Below are 22,381 nucleotides of genomic sequence, written 5' to 3' on the forward strand. Positions count from 1 at the left end.
TATACAGAAAAGTGACTCAGTTATACATATTCTTTTATGTATACATTCTTTTTTATATTTTTTCCATTGTGGTTTATATGCATGGACTTTCCTGGTGGCTCAGATGGATCTGAGGGTTGTATATATAATAGCATCTCTTTTTGACATATATACACTGCTATATTTATATATTTTTGGCAGCGCTGGGTCTTCATTGCTGCATGTGGGCTTTCTATAGTTGCATAGAGTGGTGGCAACTCTCTAGTTTCACTGCCAGGCTTCTCATTTCTGAGGCTTCTCCTGTTGGAGAGCACAGGTTCTAGGTACATGGACTTCAGTAGTTGTGGCTCATAGGCTTAGTTGATCAGCAGCATGTGGAATATTCCTGGACCTGTGTCCCCTGAATTGGCAGGCAGATTCTTATCCACTGTGGCACCAGGGAAGTCCTATAATAGCATCTTGAAGTTTATTTTCACATCCATGATTGCTAATGAGGTTGAGCATTTTTTTATCCACTTGTAGGCCATTTGAGTTTATCTTTTGCAAAAGGCCTTTGCCTGTTTTCCTATTTGGATTCTCTTTTTCCTGTTAATTTGCAGCAGTTTAATATATATATATATATAAACATTTTGAATAGTAATCCCTTATCAATGTGTTGCAACTATCTTCCCAGTGCCTTGCCTTCTCACTCTTTTTTATGGTGTCTTGTGATTTTTGGCTTGTGAAATTCTTGTTTCGTTTGTGACTCTGAGAATTCTGAAACTTTGGCTGAAATCATTTTTTTTTCAGTCAAAATTTCCATCTGCCTCTCCTTGAGCCCAGGGACTACTTTAATTATTACCCTGGGATCACTTTAAGTTAAATTCAGCCTTGAATTTTTTCCAGATTGAATTTTTGAGAGACTTCACCCCCGCCCTAGACTAAGAATCTGGACCAGAGAAGAGAGAATTGTACTCCTAATTCTCAGTGGAGATTTTTTTTCTTATCCATCCATCCATTCATCACCATGATCAAGATGAGCAAGATCCCATGTGGTCCTCTTCCATGCAGTGGGTTTGTTTCTCCTTCTCTCTGGCCTGAGAATATGGCCCCCTGAGTCCCAGCTTGGATAGAAGTCTGCCTCGAAGCTCCCTGTCTCTGGCAGCCCCGGCGCTGACCTGTGTGCTCATCAAAGCAGAACGCCGGGACCTCCAGGCTTCTGCAGAAATCCCCAGAATAGAAGCTGGTTTCACTTCCCAGAGGTTTTGCTTTTACTTTATTTCTGGCCTCTGTGCATAGCCTTTAAACAAAAATTAGTTCAGCAATGATTTCAACGTTTTTAAATACACACGTATAAATATAGTTGTTTACTTCAGAAGACTGATCTGGCTATCTGGTCTTCCTACTGCTGCGACAGAGTAGCACTTTTAGATAAAACGCTCTTACAGAAATGTCTGGGCATGGAGTCACACTTTACAGATTTGAATTTTACTTAAGTTGAAGAAACAGGCTATGACGTGTTCTCCTTTCTATTTAAGGCAAAGTGTGGGCTTCCAGGTGCTCAGTGGTAAAAGAATCCATCTGCCAATGCAGGAGATGCAGGAGACTGGGGTTTGATCCCTGGGTTGGGAAGATCCCCTGGAGAGGGGAATGGTTACCTACTGAGTATTCTTGCCTGGAGAATCCCATGGACAGAGGAGCCTGGTGGGCTCAGTCCATGGGGTCACAAAGAGTCAGACACGACTGAGTGGCTAAGTACACATACACACCACAATCTCAGAGTCAGGATGAGGGAGCCTGGTGTAGATGGAGAGATATGGGACCCTCTTCGGTCTCACCTAGCTGGCACAGCCCCTGGCCCTCTCCCCAAGCGGCAGGAAGACAGAAAATCTGACAGGCTGCCTTGCAGCTCTGCTTCCTGCCACAGGTCAGCAAAAATAGGCTGTTATCAACCCCATCAGGTCTGACTCAACTGTTTCTGAGGCTCAGGGGCTTTCTCATACCAGGAGGTGGTTTCAGGGAAGGAAGAAGTTTTAAATTGGGCAAATCTGAACTGGATTGAGGCATCCAGGGAAGTCAAAGCTTAGACTGCTTCCTTCCAGAGAAAGCACAGGAAACTTAGCACTGCAGGGGCCTTCATTGTTCACATTCTTTGTACATTTGCTTCTGCAGACAGAATCCTTTGACGTGGGAGTGTTGACAGAAGTCTGTGTACCATGGAAATTGCACTTGCCAAAGCTGCCATCAAAATCCAGAGCCTGTATACATGCAACCGTGGGAGGAAAACTGCATTTTGATCTAGGAGCATCACAAAACAGTAAATGGATACTTTTCTGACTGTATAGGGTAGCAAAGGTCTTTGCCAAGTTCAGTTCAGTTCAGTTGCTCAGTCGTGTCTGACTCTTTGCGACCCCATGAATCACAGCACGCCAGGCCTCCCTGTCCATCACCAACTCCCGGAGTTCACTCAAACTCATGTCCATCGAGTCAGTGATGCCATCCAGCTATCTCATTCTCTGTCATCCCCATCTCCTCCCACCCCCAACCTTTCCCAGCATCAGAGTCTTTTCCAGTGAGACAACTCGTCGCATGAGGTGGCCAAAGTATTGCAGTTTCGGCTTTAGCATCAGTCCCTCCAATGAACACCCAGGATTGATCTCCTTTAGAATGGACTGGTTGGACCTCCTTGCAGTCCAAGGGACTCTCAAGAGTCTTCTCCAGCATCACAGTTCAAAAACATCAATTCTTCAGCGATCAGCTTTCTTCACAGTCCAACTCTCACATCCATACATGACCACGGGAAAAACCATAGCCTTGACTAGATGGACCTTGGTTGGCAAAGTAATAGAGGAAAAATAAAAGGGAAACAATATCCATTGTTACATAATCCTTTCAAACAGCAAGATGGAAGGACCTTATGAAGAAAAATTCATGACCAACTCAGTGGGAAACTTAAAAGATGAGGATATCCATCCCTTGACTCGCGAAAGCACTTAACAGACAAGGAAACAAACTTGGGAGAGTAAATAAGAGAGACGAAGAGGCAATTTATTAGATATTAGAATCTATAAAAGATTCTTGGCATGGGACTTCCTTGGTGGTCCAGTGGTTTAAGAATCTGCCTTGCGCCTATGGTTTATTCATGTTGGTGTGTGGCAGAAGCCAACACAATATTGTAAAGCAATTATCCTCCAATTAAAAGTAAATAAATTAAAGGAATCCGTCTTGCAATGCAGGAGATATGGGTTCGATCCCTGGCCTGGAAACTGAGATCCCATATGCCTTGCAGCAACTAAAGCCTGAGCAGGGCAACCACTGGGGCCGTGAGCTCCAGAGGATACACACCACAACTAGAGAAGTCACACAGCAATGAAAGATCCTGCATGAAACAGCTGCAACTGAGACCCAATGCAGCCAATTTAAAACAATAGCAAATAAAATTTTTTTTATCCTTTTCTAAAATTAACTTGTTTATTTTAATTGGAGGCTAATTACTTTACAATAATGTAGTGGTTTTTGCCACACATTGACATGAATCAGCCGGGGGTGGACACGTGTTCTCCATCCTGAACCCCCTTCCCACCTCCCTCCCCATCCCAGTGCAGAGACCTTTGATGGAGGTCCACTCTGGGGGACAGTGGCAGCCCTCTGAGGGTCTGGGGAAGGGAGGAGCCTTGTCAGAGACCAGGGTAAGCTTCAGGCTGGGTGTTCCTTGAGGCCAGGTGAGGCAGGGCTGACGGGGGTCCCAGGTTCTGGAAGTCAGCCCTCACCTTCATCTCCAATGCCACCCTCTCTTTCTCTCACACCTGTTCTGTGGGGGCTCCTCCCCGGCCGCCCAGTCTGCTGTCCCACCCTTGCCCCGAGCATTCTCCATACAAGTTTCCAGAACTCCAACACTGTCACGTCACACCCTATACTCCTGACCTTCAGCAGCTCTTTTGATACCCGGATAAAATGTCCAACTTTCTCCCCTGGGCCTAGAAGGCTCTGCGTGACCTTCTCTGGCCACTTCACCAGCTTTATTTCCGGCCATTTCCTCCTTGACCTCTTCATTCCAGCCCCTTAGGCTTCTTGCTGGTTCTAGAACACACCATGTCATTTTGGTCTGGGGACCATTCCACTTACTGTGTCCCTTGGGGGTACTGTTTTCTCAGAATACCTCACTCCATCAGGCGCTTCAGTTCCAAAGGCCTTTCCTGAAATGCATGTGCCTCCCCTCACTCAGACCCTTTTCATTCCTTTATCTGAGGGATTATTTATTTCTGGACTTTATCACTGTCTGAAATGATCTTTTTTATTATATTTATTTCGTGTCTTTCTTCCCCCACTAGAAGAAAAGCCTCTTGAGAGGAGGAAATATGTGTTTTGGTTAGTGTTATAACTTCAGTGCCCAGAACACTGTCTAGTGAATGAAATGAAGTTGCTGAGTCGTATCCGACTCTTTGCGACCCCGTGGACTGTAGCCTACCAGGCTTCTCCATCCGTGGGATTTTCCAGGCAAGAGTACTGGAGTGGGTTGCCATTTCCTTCTCCAGGAGAGCTTCCCGACCCAGGGATTGAACTCGGGTCTCCTGCATTGTAGGCAGATGCTTTACCGTCTGAACCACCAGGGAAGTCTAGTGAATAGTATATGCTAAATAAATAATTCTTGAAACAGAACTTGCTCTGCTATTTCTCACCATGGGGCCTTCAGACACACCAATCCTTCTTCTTCCTGCAATTTAACTCCATTGAACTTTAGTTCTGAGCTCAAAGCCCACTTCAGGGAGCCTTCTCCAACTTGCCTGCCACGCCAGCCATGTCCCCACACCCAGCGTGTCTGCTCTCTCAGAGCCCTGGACTTCTGCGGTTGCACCTCATTCTTGCTTCTTACGAGGTAAACTCTCTCAGCACTGGAGCGTAAACTCCACGAGGTCAGGGCCTGTGCTGTTTGGTTTACTTTGGCCTCTCTGGTGCTTCAACTGAGCCTGGCACACAATAATAGCTGCTCTGCGGTTATACGTTCAATCATTGAGGAGACAGCTGGGGCCAGCAGGTGCCATCAGAGTGAGGGCACAGGTCTCTTCCAGTCACTTCTAACTTGAAAAGTCTAGAAAAGCCTGACAGGAATTTTCATACACGTGATCTCAATCTTTCCAACACATCCATAAGTAGGTATTGTGATCTTCCTTTATAGACAGAGACAGAGGCTTGGAGAGGTTAAGGAAACTCTCCAACATTACCTATCTGAGAGTAGCAGAGATGGGACTCAAACCCAGACCTCCTGAATTGAGAGCTTTTCCCAGGGGTCTCTGGGAGAGAGTAAGCTGCAAGGTAGATTCCAGGCAAGGAATCTCCCCCAGGTTCTTCCCTTCTCTTACAGCCTGTATTAGATTTCTGATAACTGCATAGCTGCTGCTGCTGAGTCACTTCAGTCATGTCCGACTCTGTGTGACCCCATAGACGGAAGCCCACCAGGCTCCCCCGTCCCTGGGATTCTCCAGGCAAGAACACTGGAGTGGGTTGCCATTTCCTTCTCCAATGTGTGAAAGTGAAAAGTGAAAGTGAAGTCGCTCAGTCGTGTCCGACCCTTAGCGACCCCATGGACTGCAGCCTACCAGGCTCCTCCATCCATGGGATTTTCTAGGCAATAGTACTGGAGTGGCATAGCAGATTATCCCAAAACTTAGTGGCAATTATTATCTCATTGTGTCTGTAGGTCAGGAATTTGTGTGCAGATTAATTGGATCCTTCGCTTCTTGGTCTCTCATGAGCTGCCATCCCAGTGCTGCCTGGCACTGCAGTCATCTGAAGGCTCAACTGGGGAAGAACACACTCCAAGCTCATCTGTGTGGCTGTTGGCAGGATTCCATTCTTGCTGCTTCTTGGCTGAAGACAGTCCCCCGTGTTTTGTTGCAGGGGCCTCTCCAACATGGCAGCTCAGTTCATCAAAGCAAGCAAACCAGAGAGGCAAGAGTGCTTGGTGTGCAAGATGGGCTCTGCGGGCAGTCCTTGTAAAGGAACGACAGGTGTTGGGGACCATCTTTGGGACCAGTTCTTGTTCTTCAAGAGCAATATGCAGACAGATCCTTTTCCATGGGCCGTGATGAAGCTGCCTGCTGGCATATCTGGAGTGGGAAGAATGACTGGGAAGACCACTCGGCAAGCTGTTTGCACTTGAGTTGGTCTTTAAAGGGTTCCAGAGAGGACGCAAGTTGCCAGCCAGCTGAGGAGCAAATAAAATTTTTAAAAAATACTTAGCCTCTAATCAAAGAAACCTATTTTAAATCAGTGATGCTGTTTACCTAGTGATGCTCAGATAGGCAAAGCTTTAGAACGATATGATCTGTGGTGGCAAGGCTGTGAGGGAACAGGCACCCATACATCGCCAGAGCCCAACAGTCAGGAGGGGTGTAGCTTTCAACCCAGCAGTTCTAAGAATTTCTTCCAAGAAAACGGTGTACAAAAATTTACACACATTGGCAGTGTATTCGGGCTTCCCAGGTGGTGCTAGTGGTACAGAACCTGCCTGCCAATACAGGAGACTTGACAGGAGACCCAGGTTTGCTCCCTGGGTCGGGAAGATCCCCTGGAGAAGGAAATGGCAACCCACTCCAGTATTCTTACCTGGAGAATCCCATGGACAGAGGAGCCTGGCAGGCTACAGTCCATGGGGTCAACTGTAGCATGGACGCATGCAGTTGTATTCAACACCTGTTATCCTTAACAATAGACTTGATTTTCATCTAAAGGAGATCAGGGAGTTCCTCATGGATCTAGAGTTTAGGATTTGGTGCTTTCACTGCCATGGCTCAAGTTCAATCCCTGGTCAGGGAACTAAGATCAAACAAGCTGCCTGGCCAAAACTTTTATTTATTAAAAAGTTTTTAAAAAATGAGATCAAATATAGAGTTCAACCATGATATGGAGGAGAATGCAGCTGTTAAAAATGATAAACAATGACATAAGATGTTTACCTTTGCATGAAAAAAGTTAAAAGAGAAAAGTCAGTTATACATTGTGATTCCAATTGGAATCTGTAGATTCACACTTGGTTTAAACACAGCATTGGTGCCATTCCCAGAACCACCCTCCCGGGCTGTTTAAACACTCACGATGAGCTTGAGTGATGAGGGTGGTGGTAGGAAGAGTTGGCCCTGGATGGAACTGAATCCCTGACCCCTCTAAGCAGCAACAAAGCTGAGAAATGTTACTTCACACTAACCTTGAAGAGCACAGCCTACAGGCCCTGTGCAAGACCTGTACAGGTCATTCCTAGTCACAGAGGGTAAACAGTCCAGCTAAGGGGAGCTCCTTACCTAACTTCCACAGCAAACGTCTGTCTCTTCCTGCCTGAGGGCTCTATTCTGCTGGAAAAGCCTGAGGCAGCCACTTCCCTCAGCCCCTCCTTATCTTGGACTATCAGCTTGTCCTCATATAGGGGAGGAAAAAATTATTAGGTAAGCATTAGGTTTGGGGCAGCAGGAGCAGAAATTCTAGCAGTTAATAGCACTCAGTAAATGTTTCCATTTTGGCTTCCCAGGTGATGCTAGTGGTTAAGAACCCACCTGCCAATGCGGCAGACACAAAGAGACACAGGTTCGATCCCTGAGTTGGGACGATCCCTTGGAAGAGGGCATGACAACCCACTCCAGTATTTTTATCTGCAGAATTCCACGGACAGAAAAGCCTGGTAGGCTACACTTCATAGGGTCGCATAGAGTCGGACACGACTGAAGCGACCAAGCAAACACACAATATTCTAAGGAGTCTTGTTTACTAATTCATTTTATCCAACACCCCCATGGGGATAGGTATTATTCCCTTTTTACAGAGAAGGAAACTGAGGCCCTGAAGAGTTCAATAACTCAACATTACCCAGCTGATAAGAGGCAGAGTCACACAACTCAAACATCCTGGCTTGTATTCCTCCTCCCAGATTGTCCAACTGCTAGAGGTTCAAACCCTACCCACTCTGCCTAGGTTGGGTTAGGTACCCAGTCTACCTTTCCCATTTTAGAACCTCTACATGGCAGCTAAGGCATTTCTACACTGACAAATCAGCGATGAAGGCCCACCTCATATATGAGCAGATGAAGGTCAGCACCACACTAGCACCTGTACTGACCTGTCCGATGGCCATGGCTACTGGGGTACCAGGAAGCATCAAGGTCAATGGACTCCCATTTAACCTGTGCTGACCATCCCTGTGTGGACCCGTCTTGGGCACCAAGGGAGAGGGAAGGGGAGCAGGCGATGGGAGAAGTAGCCAGCATCCTCCATGGGAGGCTGGGAGGCTCAGAGAGGGGCTGGGCGGAGCTTGTTTAAGTCTAGTTCTGTAGGCCCTGGAAACTCTGGGTTCCCTCATCCACAATGGCAGCCAAGCAGCACACTTTGCAGACACCAGGTGAGAACTCCCGTATCTGCGGGAAGGTGGCAAGCCTTCACGGGGCCATTAGCCCTGACAGGTTCACCCTACCCAGCTCGGGCTGCTCTTTGACTCTGCGATGATTTGACTTCCCGCACCTTCTTTCGTTCTCTTTCTTCTACCTGGGAATGCTGCCTTTCCTTGCGAGGAGGCAAAGTCTCCCCAGTTCAGTCCTGGGACACAATGGAGTCTACCGCATAATGTGTGTTAGTCACTTAGTCATGACCAACTCTCTGGGACCCTGTGGACTGTAGCCCGCCAGGTTCCTCTGTCCATGAAATGTGTTGTTGTTTAGTCACTTCAGTCGTGTCCAACTCTTTGAGATCCCATGTACCGTAGCCAGGTTCCTCTATCCATGGGAGTTCCCAGGCAAGAATACTGGAGTGGGCTGCCATTTCCTCCTCCAGGGGATCTTCCCAACCCAAGGACTGAACTGGTCTCTTACGTTTCCTGCATTGGCAGGTGGGTTCTTTGACCACTGAGCCACTACCCCATAATAGAGGCTGAAATTCTGAGAAGGCAGAGCTGACTCCAACGAGCAAGTGTCCAAGACAAGAAAGATTCTGTCAGTCATTACCAGTAGCTTTTGCATACCCGCCTTCATTAGGCTGAAACAAGGGTCTACTCAGCCTGTTCAGCCTCCTTTGCCTTCTTGGAGCTTCTGGACTTGGCCTGGCTCAGGCCCACAAAGACATCAACCGCTCAGACCAGGGCAACGGCAAGGGAACTACCCAGAGGTGAGGGCTTGGGTTACAGGTCCTGGTGGAACCTGCCAGACAGAAGGGTCTGCAGGATGGAGGGCTGGGTGAGGACCCCTCCCATCCTCTCCCCGACCCCAGACCTTTGTAATCACAGTGAGCAGAGTTGAAGCTGAGATGCAGATGAGGTGGACCATGGCTCCCTTTGCTTAGTTCCCCAGTGAAAGCAGTTGCACCATCTTCTGCCCTCACTACAGCCAGAACTTCCCCGTTTTGTTGGTACACCCCAGGGACCCGAGGCCTGAAGGGCTGACCCAAAGGCCTGGTACCTGAGGGCCCAAGCATGGAGTCCTGCCTGGAGGAATCCTCAAAGCCCAGGGACCTGCAGAACTCCCCATGCTCTGGGCTTGGCAGTGTCACTGGGGTGACCTGAGGATCACGGCCGTCCTGCTCATCATGTGACCCAGAAGGCAGGAACAGGCCTGCAGATGGGCAAACAAAGAACCCCCCATCCTGTCCCCCACCCCAGACTCTCCCGCAATCCCTGATCGACATGTACTCGCGGTCTCCAGGGGCGGCAGGCAGAGACGCTGCAGAGGAAGTAGACCTGGTGGGACGGGAATGAGGTCCAGGCACAGGGCTGGCTCAGAGACATGGGCAGGAAGCAGTGAGGTAGGAACATGGGATCTGGGACCCAGCCCAGGTCCACAGTGCTGCTGGCCGGGCAGGCGGGAAAAGATCTGGGCACACTGACCAGCCCCAGTCCCCCAAGGTACAGAGCCACGTGTGCTGCTTACACATTTGGAGTCCAGGCCTTCCACCTTCTGGATGGCTCACATCTACAGTAGAGGACCGGGTGGGCAGGAACCAATACACCTGGCTCAACCTGCAGGGTCCCCCTGGGAGCGCCGATTTTCTTTCTTTGCTTGGCATTGACCAACAGCAGGAGAGCCGGTGTTTGGCGCCCTCTTTTCCTGGCTCTCGATGACCAATGGCTGAAGATGAGGTGAGAGTCAGGTTACCACTGCTTCCAGAAACACAAGGCCATGGGCAGCTCCCCAAATGAGTAGAAGCAGGAGAAATTGACCTGAACCAACCTACAGCTTCCTAGGCTTCCCTCGTGGCTCAGGTGGTAAAGAATCTGCCTGCAATGAGGGATACCTGGCTTCCATCTTTGGGTCAGGAAGATACCCTGGAGGAGGGCATGGCTATCCACTCCAGTATTCTTGCCTGGAGAATTCCACTGACAGAGGAGCCTGCAGGGCTACAGTCCATGGGGTCACAGAGTCAGAAGTAACTTAGCAATTAACAACACAGCCCTCAGCAGCCCATCCAACAGGTACCCCTTCATCCAGCAGGTTAGGATTTCTTGGCTCAGGAAAAAGTACACAGAAGAGCTGATTATTAAGCCACCCTCCCAGGTGCTAACTAGTGATGAAATGGCTTCCCTGATGGAATGGGCCTCCCTGATGGTCCAGTGATTAAGAATCCATCTGCCAATGCAGAAGACACAAGTTCGATGCCTGGTCCATGAAAATCCCAGCACACCAGTCATCCACCACAACCACTGAAGCCCACAGGTCTAAAGCCCATGCTCCACAAGAGAAGTCATCGCGAGGAGAAGCCTACACCACAACTAGAGAGCCCCCACTTGCGGCAACTAGAGAAAACCCACACGAAGCAGTGAAGACCCATCACAGCCAAAAATAATACATAAATCTTAATGAAGTAAAATATACAGAAATCAGTCTATATTAATGTGAAAGATTATTTTGTTTGGTAGAACAAATGTTAAACAGTAGTATGTGTCGTATGGTGCCATTTGTAGATCATGTAGAAAAACCTAAACATACCCTTGTTGTTTTTGTTCAGTTGTTAAGTCATGCCCATCTCCTTGCAACCCCATGGACTGCAGCACGCCAGGTTTCCCTGTCCTTCACCATCTCCTGGAGTTTGCTCAAACTCATGTCCATTGAGTCAGTGATGCCATCCAGCCATCTCACCCTCTGTCACCCCCTTCTCCTCCTGCCTTCAATCTTTCCCAGCATCAGGGTCTTTTCCAATGAGTTGGTTCTTCGCATGAGGTGTCCAAAATATTGGAGTTTCTGCTTCAGCAACAGTCCTTCCAATGAATATTCAGTGTTGATTTCCTTTAGAATTGACTGGTTTGATCTCCTTGCTGTCCAAGGGACTCTCAAGAGTCTTCTCCAACACCACATTTCAGAAGCATCAATTCTTTGGTGTGCAATAAAACTGCCATTGGTGGTGACACCTAAAACCATTGCTGAAACCCGGGATTGAACCAGGGACCTTTAGATCTTCAGTCTAACGCTCTCCCAACTGAGCTATTTCAGCTACTTCTTAAATATACCCTTAATGTATCTATATTTACCTTCCAAAGAAGCTACATGATAAAAATTCAAAGCAGAATTATGCCCGACTCATCATTTCTAGACTCAGAAATGAGGCCACTCTAGGGCACCATGCCCAGATCAGATTAGGTTGATTCAGCATTTCCCTCCCTCCCTCTGGAGTAGTTTGCAGGTCGGGGCTCACTGCCCTCTACAGCACTCAGGAAGATCAAGTCCCGTCTGGGGACCTTTGTCTGCATTAACTCTCTGTGAAAAGTTATCCCCACTTAGCAGATGAGGAGCAGACAAGAGGGAGACCTGCTTCTGACTGGTGGGTACCAGTGGGTACAGGAGGACTCTCTGGGAGCCAAGGTCCAGTAGAGCAAAAGTGGTAACAGTGAAGTGCTGGTAATTAGACAAAGGGCAGCACTGCCCTCCCATCACCACCATTTGGGTCCTGAGCTGTCACCGAATGGACACTTGGGAAAGAGAAGTCAAGGAGGTGGAAGGGTGGGGAGGCAGCCTGAGGCTCTCCAGCATCACTACCACTCCCCTGCCAAAATGGCTACTGAGGCTGCTGGAAGGTGTTGGTGCTGGGAATGGCCCAGCACTGGTGCCCAGGACTGCCCCATGGGAGGGTGTTGCCCAGCTGTCTCTTCCTACAGGTGGGTGGCACCCAGATCATCCAGCAGAACCAGCTAGTGTCCCCATGTCTGCCACGTGGGAATCTGCAGTCCAGGTGTGATCATGTTTGGGATGGATCAGAGTGACCATCAGGCAACACAGCTTCTAGGACTTCCCTGGTGGTCTAGAGGCTAAGACTCCACGTTCGCTTTGCAGAGGACCTGGGTTCGATGCCTGGTCAGGGAACTAGATCCCAAATGCCACAACCAAGGGTTAGCATGCTGTTTTGCACACTGAATTATACCAACCATACACATTTTATTCATTTGTGGAAATGTCAGATAGCTTTCGGGAGAAGCCAATGGCAACGGACACGACTGAGCGACTTCACTTTCACGCATTGGAGAAGGAAAAGGCAATCCACTCCAGTGTTCTTGCCTGGAAAATCCCAGGGATGGGGGAGCCTGGTGGGCTTCCGTCTATGGGGTCACACAGAGTCGGACAAAACTGAAGCGACTTAGCAGCAGCAGCAGCAGATAGCTTTCAGTTTCACACTGAAGTTCTGTCCTCCAATAAATGGGTTCATTTCCTTCCAAAAAAATGAGATTCAGGATGTTGCAATGAAGATCGAAGATCCTGTGTACTGCAACTAAGACCTGGTACAGCGAAATAAAAAGAAAAACTCCGCAACTTCCATGAACACGCTCAGGTGGGGGCGCCCATCTTGCAGGAGCCGGGGAACAGCAGGAGAACAGCATCCAGGCAGAGGAGGAGTCAGTGGCCAGGACTTAGTCCCCTTCATCCCCCAGCTCTCTGAGTGGTCTTGGGCTCCATTGTGTCCCTGGTCCCTGAGGGTCCTCTCCAACCTGACACTGGTTCCCAGCTGTGGGGTCTCCCCCAGCACGTGGCAGCCTTTGTAATCAATAGAGAAGACCGTGGGGCCCCTGGAGCTTGGCAGTCACCCAGAACAGACAGAGGAGTTGTTCACCTCAAATCGGTTCCCAACTTCATCTGGTATGGGGGGAGGGGAAAGAGGGAGGGAGGGATGAGTCACGGATGAAGGGTGAAGCCAGAGGCCGTTGGGCTCTGCTAAGAAGACTCCACTCTTCAGAGAAGTACCTCATAGAGGTCTCCTGGGGATTAAGTTCATTAATACCAACGATGACAAACACGAACGGACAACTGAATAATGTGGCCTCCTGCCTGGGAGCCTGACACAGAAAAAGACCTTTGGTAAAAGCTAAGGAAAAGGACTTTAGTTATAACAATGTGTCAACATCGGTTCATTAGTTGTAATAAATGTGCCATACTAATGTGAGATGTTAATTACAGAGGAAGCCAAGAGTGGGATATACAGGAACTCTCTGTGCTGTCCTTTCGGGTTTTCTGAAAATCTAGGACAGTTCTAAGAAAGTCCGGTAACAACAACAAGCCCGGTTCAGACTACGCTGCTTCCCATTCACTGGACACAGTCCCAGGGCCTCTTGAATTAGTTCATTATGGGCCATCTGCCCCATCCTCCAAGGGAGGGGCTGTCACCCTCCTCATCACCTGGAAGCCTTAGTGCAGGGCCTAGCGGAGTCCAGCTCAGCGAGCGTTAGTCCACATCAGTCCATCATATTAATAATTCACAGCAGCAGGAAGAACGCGTGGCTGGGCAGTTAGAGTCTGGTTGCAATCCAGCTCCACCACTTTCATGCTGTGACTGGGGACACATCATCTTTCTGAGCTTCTATTTCCAGTTTGTGACTTGGGGCTGGTGGGCTTCCCAGGTGGCTCAGTGGTAAAGAATCCACTTGCCAATGCAGAAGACACAAGAGACTTGGGTTTGATCCCTGGGTCAGGAAGATCCGCTGGAGTAGGAAATGGCAACTCACTCCAGTATTCTTGCCTGGAAAGCTCCAGGGACAGAGAAGCCTGGCAGGCTACAGTCCAGGGGATCGCAAAGATTCAGACACGACTGAGCAAACACACACACACACACACACACATACACAAAGTGCTTACCTCGAAGGGTGGACGAGAGACAGAGAGACAAATCCTGGGGATGATAAATTATTTGTAGTAATGACTGAATGCTTGGCAATGATTAACTTTTCCTGCAACCTGTGCTCAGGGGATGCTCGGTGGCTTAAGGGCCCTGGCTGCAGAGCAGGTGGAGGCTGTGAACCCAGAGGTGGGGTGTTGGTTTGGGTTGGGCTGAAGGCATGTTTCTGGGGGACAGGTCGCCTGAGCAGTGGCTGGGGAGCTGGTGGATGCCGGGGGTGCTGTGGGGGCTAGTGTGTTGAAGCAGAGGGAATTTCGGGGGTAGGGCATAGAGAACTGGGAGAATAGTGGGATCAAGCTGGCTGGGAATGGCGGGAGAGGTGGCTGGAGTGGTGGTGGGAAGGGGCTACTGAGCTGAATTTTTCCTAGGACAAAGGAGTTTTTCAACTTCCTATTTTGAAATATTTTCACCCTGTTTGGGAAAAACATCTTAGGAACTTATTTGGAAATCAGCCATTTTTAGAAGATGGCCGCTCACATCTATCAGTCCTGGACTGCAGCTGTAACATTTGCAGTCTCTTCCAGCCCTGCTTGCTTCAGACAGGCCCCCACAGTCCGAACAGGCCCTGGCCATTCAGACGGGCCCCCACAGTCTGAACGGGCTCTGGCCATTCAGACGGGCCCCCACAGTCCGAACGGGCTCTGGCCATTCAGACGGGCCCCCACAGTCCGAATGGGCTCTGGCCAGTCTATCCAGTGGAAATTTCCCCGGTGGCTCAGTGGTAAAGAGTCTGCTTGCTAGTACAGGAGACACAGGAGACACAGGTTCGATCCCTGGGTTGGGAAGATCCCCTGGAGGAAGGCATGGCAGCCCTCTCCAGTATTCTTGCCTGGGAAATCCCATGGACAGAGGAGCCTGGAGGACTACAGTCCATGGGGTCGCAGAGTTGGACATAATTTAGTGACTAAAAGCAACAATAAATCTATCCTGCTACTGTTTATTCAGAATTCAGTGGTTTTGTATACTGACAAATTTCCTGGGTTTGTCTCAAGTCTGAAGTCAAGGGGAGGTATACTCAGCAACCAAGGACCTCTATTCAGTCCTGAATGGAAGATCTTTCCTTCAATTCCAGGGCTTGTCCCTATACTTGTACTCCAAAGTGTATATTACACCATCCCTAGACTGTGTAGTTTGTGAATATATTGTGCAGTGTTAAAATGCATTGCAGTTTTAAAGTTGTTTGTTTGTCCATTTTATCTTCATCTCAAAATCTGAACATCCAGCTAGCATATACTTAAAATCTTGGTGAAATTTAAATGTTAATAAAATAGTATACTCAGAAAAAAAAATACTTCCAGACTTACTGAAAAGTTCGATACATCCGTCATCCAGATTCCCCAAACACTGCTAACTTTTCCTATGTTTGTTTTAGCACACACTTTCTCTCTGATTGTACATACACACACACGTACACACACACACGCACTTTCTTCCATCTACCATGAGACAGCTGGCTGCAGACATGACTGACCCCTCACCCTTTACCCACAAATACTGCAGTGTGTATTTCTTAATAAAACAAGTAACCACAGTCAAAAGATCAAAATCAGGAAATCAATAGTGGTACGACCCAACTGTCTAATCTACAAACCTTATTCAATTCACCAATTGTCCTCACACTTTTACAGCAAAGGAGAAAATTTTTGTTTTTGTTTTCCCCAAACTAGGATCCAATACAAGGTCAGGATCATGTTCCTTGGGCCTCTTCCAATCTGGGACAGTCCCTCTGTCTGTCTTTCATACCATGGACGTTTTTGAAGCGTTCAGGCCAATTCTTTCGCAGCATGGCCCTCATTTGGGTGTGTCTGGGTTCTCCTCCTGCTTAGTGGAAAGTTATGCATTTTTGGCAGTGTACAGGTTTGCTGTGGTATTGGAGAAGACTCTTGAGAGTCCCTTGGACCAGTCAATCCTAAAAGAAATCAATCCTGAATATTCATTGGAAGGACTGATGCTGAAGCTGAAACTCCAATACTTTGGCCACCTGATGCGATGAACTGAGTCTCTGGAAAAGACTGATGCTGGGGAGGATTGAAGGCAGTAGGAGAAGGGAACGACAGAGCATGGGATAGTTGTATGGCGTCACCGACTCAATGGACATGAGTTTGAGCAAGCTTGGTGAGTTGGTGATGGACAGGGAAGCCTGGCTTGCTGCGGTCTACGGGGTCGCGAAAGAGTTGGACACAACCAAGTGACTGAACTGAACTGAATGGTTTTGCTAGGGCTGCCATAACAGAATAGCACAGACTCAGTGAAAGTTTATGGTGTCAGAAGTCTGGTCTCTTCTGAGGCGTCTCCCCTTGACTTGCAAGTGGCTGCCTTCTTGCTAAGTCCTCGCATGTACACATACACCCCGGCGTCTCTTTGTGGGTTCAAAATTCTTCTTCTGAGAAATATCGTGTGACGTCGCTTATATGCAGAATCTAAAAGGAAATGATACAAATGAACTCAATTACAAAACAGAAAGAGACTCAGAGAATGAATTTATGGTTGCCAGGGGAAAGGATGGCAGGGGCGGGAAGGGATAGTTAGGGAACTGGAGATGGACGTGTACACACTGATATATTTCAGATGGATAACCAACAGTCAAGGACCTCCTGTAGAGCATATGGAACTCTGTTTAATATTATGTGGCAGCCTGGGTGGAAGGGGGTGTTGGGGGAGAATGAATACATGTAAATGCATGCCTGAGCTCCTTCACTGTTCACCTGAAACTATCACAACATTGTTAATTGGCCATCAGTTCAGTTCAGTTTAGTCGCTCAGTCATGTCTGACTCTTTGCGACCCCATGAATCACAGCACGCCAGGCCTCCCTCTCCATCACCAACTCCCGGAGTTCACTCAAACTCATGTCCATCGAGTTGGTGATGCCATCCAGCCATCTCATTCTCTGTCGTCCCCGTCTCCTCCCACCCCCAATCCCTCCCAGCATCAGAGTCTTTTCCAGTGAGTCAACTCGTCGCATGAGGTGGCCAAAGTATTGGAGTTTCAGCTTTAGCATCAGTCCTTCCAATGAACACCCAGGATTGATCTCCTTTAGAATGGACTGGTTGGACTTCCTTGCAGTCCAAGGGACTCTCAAGAGTCTTCTCCAGCACCACAGTTCAAAAGCATCAATTCTTCAGCGATCAGCTTTCTTCACATACCCCAACACAAAATAAACATTTCAAAAGGAGTAAAAATATTTTTTTCTAAGGATATCAGTCTGATTGGATTAAGACCCACCCTAATGGTCCCACTTTAACTTCATCATTTCTTAAAGATCTCATCTCCAAATACAGTCATATTCTGAGGTACTGTTTGGGCTTCAATCTATGAATCGGGGCACAATTCAGCCCATAACAGGCAGGAAGATTCCAGAGGTAATGCCGTGTCCTCAGTGCCTTCTAACCAGAGGCTCCTGGAACTGGCTTGCCCGATTACTGCTGATAGAACTATTTTTAAAATTGGGTATAATTCCTTCGCCATGTTGTGCTGACTTCTGCTGTACGATGTAATGAGTCAGCCATGTGTATCCGCCCCTCTTGGACCTCTCTCCTCCCCCATCCCATGCTCTAGGTCACCTCAGGGCACCGAATCGAGCTCCTCGTGTTATACAGTAGCTTCCCACGGTATCTGCTTTACATGTGGTAGTGTATACATGTCAATCCTAACCTTCCCATTCGTCTCCCGTCCCCTCCTCACCCTGTGTCCACAGGTCTGTTCTCTAAGTCTGCCTCTCTATTCCTGCCCCGCAAATAGGTTCATCTCTTTGTATCACTTTTCTAGTGTGCATTAGAAAATGGGTATGCGTTTTTCTAGTGTGCGTCATTTTCCACAAGTGTGCGCTAATATATGGTATTTGTTTTTCTCTTTCCGACTTCTTTCACTCTGTGCGACAGACTGTCGGTGTAACCACATTTCTACAAATGACTCAGTTTCGTTCTTTTTATGGCTGAGTAATAATACTCCATTGCACGTATGTACCACACCTTTATCCATTCATTTAATTATTGAGTAAGATGGGGTTGGCCACTTTCCTCCATTCTATAGCTACCGTGTTTCTATTTGTAAATATGAATCGTCTTATGGGGAGATAACTTTGAGACTATGTAATTATCCTGTCCCCCAGGAAACAGTCACCCACTGGTGTGCTGATTCTCCAATCCATCACTCCTTTTAACACATTGATCTGCTTTCTACTGTTGTTTAGTCACTAAGTCATGTCCAACTCTGAGACCCCGTGGACTGCAGCACGCCAGGCCTCCCTGTCCTTCACTATCTCCCTGAGTTTGCTCAAACTCATGTCCATAGAGTCGGTGATGCCATCCAACCATCTCATCCTCTGCCAACCCCTTCTCCTCCTGCCCTCAATTTTCCCCTGCATTTCTGATGAGTCGGCTCTTCGAATCAGGTGGACAGAGTATTGGAGCTTCCACTTCAGCATCAATCCTTTCAGTGAATATTCAGGGTTGATTTCCTTTAGGATTGATTAGCTTGTAACAAAGAGTTTTCCCCGATGGAGGGTTTAGGTGCTAGGAAGAGCACCAAACAGGAGTTGAGAGACTGGGATTTGATCCTGCATTCACCTCTCAGAAGCTGAAGCCCTTTCTCATCTGTAAAATAGGCGTGGGATTAGATAACACCCAGAGAGGTCTTTTTTTACCGATCACCAAACTTTGTTGTGAGGAAGGCATCTCTTCCAGGTCCCTGGAAAGGCAGTGAAGAGCAGGGGGCTTCCTCATGGCCAATGGCAGAAGGATACCTTTGAAAAAGCTGGTGCTGAGCTGTCCTGGAATGAGAGAGCCCTGAGCCCTCAACCATGACTCTACATTCTCGCAAAGACTCAGCACCAGAGCTCATCAGTCTGATCTTGGATGACCTTGGCCTGCAGCAGCTTCAGCAGGGCTTTGGTTCCCAGCCAGAGATCGAAGTGAGGTCGGGGTAATGAGAATGCTGAATCCTAGCCACTAGACCACAAGGGACCAATGGCCAGTGACAAGGCCCTGGCCCATCAGCTGTGTAGAAATAAATTTCCACATAGAGAGAGAAAGTAGTGAAACAAGTATTTATTAGGAGGAAAAAGAATATGTGTGAATAGACACACGGGTGGGCTCAGAGCCCTCGTGGTGGTTTGAATCACTTATATGGGGCATTCCCTCTGGGTTTCCTTTGCCCAATTATCTTGCTTTGCCTGGTTCTGAGTCCAGATTTGGTTTATCTCAGGGTCCTCCCATGTGTGTGCGTGCACTTTCTTAGCCAAGACGGTTTCTATGGGTAGTTGACATTACTTGTTTCCATAGTTTATTGTGATCCACACAGTCAAAGGCTTTGGCATAGTCAATAAAGCAGAAATAGATGTTTTTTTTCTGGAACTCTCTTGCTTTTTCCATGATCCAGTGGATGTTGGCAATTTCATCTCTGATTCTTCTGCCTTTTCTAAAACTGGCTTGAAGATCTGGAAGTTCACGCTTCATGTATTGTTGAAGCCTGGCTTGGAGAATTTTGAGCATGACTTTACTAGCGTGTGAGATGAGTGCAATTGTGCTGTAGTTTGAGCATTCTTTGGCACTGCCTTTCTTTGGGATTGGAATGAAAACTGACTTTCCAGTCCTGTAGCCCCTGGCTCCAAAACCACTGCGGATGCTAATTGCAGCCATGAAATTAAAAGACGCTTGCCCCTTAGAAGGAAAGTTATGACCAACCTAGAGAGCATATTAAAAAGCAGAGACATTACTTTGCCAACAAATGTCCATCTAGTCAAGGCTATGGTTTTTCCAGTGGTCACGTATGGATGTGAGAGTTGGACTGTGAAGAAAGCTGATCACCGAAGAATGGATGCTTTTGAACTGTGGTGTTGGAGAAGACTCTTGAGAGTCCCCTGGACTGCAAGGAGATCCAACCAGTCCATTCTAAAGGAGATCAGTCCTGGGTGTTCATTGGAAGGACTGATGCTAAAGCTGAAACTCCAATACTTTGGCTACCTCATGCGAAGAGTTGACTCACTGGAAAAGACTCTGATGCTGGGAGGGATTGGGGGCAGGAGGAGAAGGGGACGACAGAGAATGAGATGGCTGGATGGCATCACCGACTCTGTGGACATGAGTTTGAATGAACTCCGGGAGTTGGTGATGAACAGGGAGGCCTGGCATGCTGTGATTCATGGGGTCGCAGAGTCGGACATGACTGAGCGACTGAACTGAACTGAACTGAACTATGAGGTGAGCCCCTCACCCTTCTTTGACTTTCGAGGAGCCTTTCTACCCTGTGTAGTTGGGAAGGTCTCCTTGACTTCAAGAATGAGGAATATGTGGTCTTTTATCTCTTATCGGGGCAAGGCCCAGCTCTCCTCTCATTTCTCATCTTAGAGTATCTGTCCACAGGGGACAAACTCTGGCTGCTCACCTGGGGACCTGTCTGTCTCTTGCCTCAAGCCTGTAACTCTGATGCTCACCCTCTGGAGACCTCAGAACAGTCACCTACCTGCTTGGTGATCCCATTTCTTCATGTATATAATGGAGCTAATAGAAGCATACCTAATGTGTCAGGTTGCTCTGAGGATTAAATAAATAATCCATGTAAAACACTGAGAGCAATCTTCATGTGGTAATTGATCAAACTCAGTAGGGATGAAAACCATCATCATTCTTTATGGATGAGGACAGGGTCAGATCTGAGTGACTTGACTTAGAAATCCTGGCTTCCCCCTTGGTCTCTTCCTAAACCTCAGTTTATCTCCTTTGTATCTTTTTTTAAAAAACTGCAATTATAATTTGGCTGTATCTGGTCTTACTTGTGACACAGGGGATCTTTGATCTTCAGTTGTGGCATGTAAACTCTTAGTTATGGCATGTGGGATCTAGTTCCCTGACCAGGGATTGAACCCAGCCCCTTGCATTGGGAGTGTGGAGTCTTAGCCACTGGACCACCAGGGAAGTCCCATCTTTCTCACCTTTCTAAACTTCGTTATTGTTTAGTTACTAAGTCGGGTCCGACTCTTTGTGACCCCATGGACTGCAGCACACCAGGCTTCCCTGTTCTTCACCATCTCCCAGAGTTTGCTCTAACTCATGTCCATTGAGTCAGGGATGCCATCCAACCATCTGTCACTCCCTCTTCCTCTTGCCCTCAATCTTTCCCATCATCAGAATATTTTCCAATGAGTTGGCTCTTTGCATTAGGTGGCCAAAGTATTGGAGTTTCAGCATCAGTCCTTCCAATGTATATTCAATATTTCCTTTAGGATTGACTAATTTGATCTCCTTGGTGTCCAAGGGACTCTCAAGAGTCTTTTCCAGGTACCCTTAATCTTTTTATTTTTAAAAATTGGACTTCAGTTTCTGTAAAATGGGATTAAAATAAGGTCAACCTCATTGGGGTGCTGAGAATAGCATGGTAGTTCTCCACCCCATCTGTTCTGGTAATTAAAGCCAGGGAAGGAAGAAGGGCGCCAGTGAAGGAAGGGGCCTTTCTAGGCTGAAAGACAAAGGCTGAGGTGCACTGGGATATTGTGATTTATGGTAAGAGATATACACTTGGGGAATTCACTGGTGGTCCAGTAGTGAGGACTCTGTGCTTCACTGCCAAGGGGGTGGGTTCCGTACCTGGTTGGGGAACTAAGATCCCACAAGCCATGAAGCATGGCCCAAAAAAGAGAGAAAATATATATATTTGGTCTTTATTCCCATCCTAGCAGAGCTCCTAAAACCCTTGAAATTTCCTTTGAGGAGAGCAAAACAAAGGTGTCTTTTGTTATGTTAATGAGGTTCCTTTTGGAAGGAACTTAGGGATGGAGGCTGGTGCCAAGGGAGACATCCATATGATTAGAGAGCTGGAACTTTCAATCACACATGCCTTCTCCCCACCCCCTGCGAGGAGAGAGGGCGGGAGACCGAGGTCCATAACCAAGAGCCAATGAGTCAATCAGTCTTGTCTGTGTAGTGAAACCACCCTAAAACCCTCAAAGGACGGTGTTCAGAGCTTTCAGGTTGGTGGGCACATAGTGATTTGGTGAGAGGCACCCAGACAGCCCCCCCAACACACACCTTACCCTGTCCATCTCTTCCATCTGGTTGTTTCTCTGGGCCATTCTGACAAATTGATTGAATCCAAAGAGGGGGTGGTTGGAACCTCAGATCAATAACCAGCTGATACCTGGACTTGGGATTGATGTCTGAAGTAGGTGGAGGGGATGGTCTTGTAGGACTGAGCCCTTGACTTATGGGATCTGATCCTATATCTCCACAGAGATGGCGTCAGACATGAACTGTAGGACACCCAGCTGGTGTTGGGGCTTCCCTGGTGGCTCAGACAGTAAA

The 22,381-nt window shown here is 47.8% G+C and overlaps 1 non-coding gene across 1 annotated transcript; it reads right to left on the minus strand.

The window, feature by feature from the left end:
- Positions 1-11,345: 11,345 nt before the first annotated feature.
- Positions 11,346-11,418, minus strand: TRNAF-GAA (transfer RNA phenylalanine (anticodon GAA)). Its single transcript has one exon. It is a non-coding gene; the product is annotated as a tRNA-Phe (tRNA).
- Positions 11,419-22,381: the final 10,963 nt, after the last annotated feature.

The sequence above is a fragment of the Moschus berezovskii genome, chromosome 25 (genome assembly GCF_049115385.1).
Source record: "Moschus berezovskii isolate FMDL1 chromosome 25, NW_MosBer_1.0, whole genome shotgun sequence".
NCBI lineage: Eukaryota > Metazoa > Chordata > Mammalia > Artiodactyla > Moschidae > Moschus > Moschus berezovskii.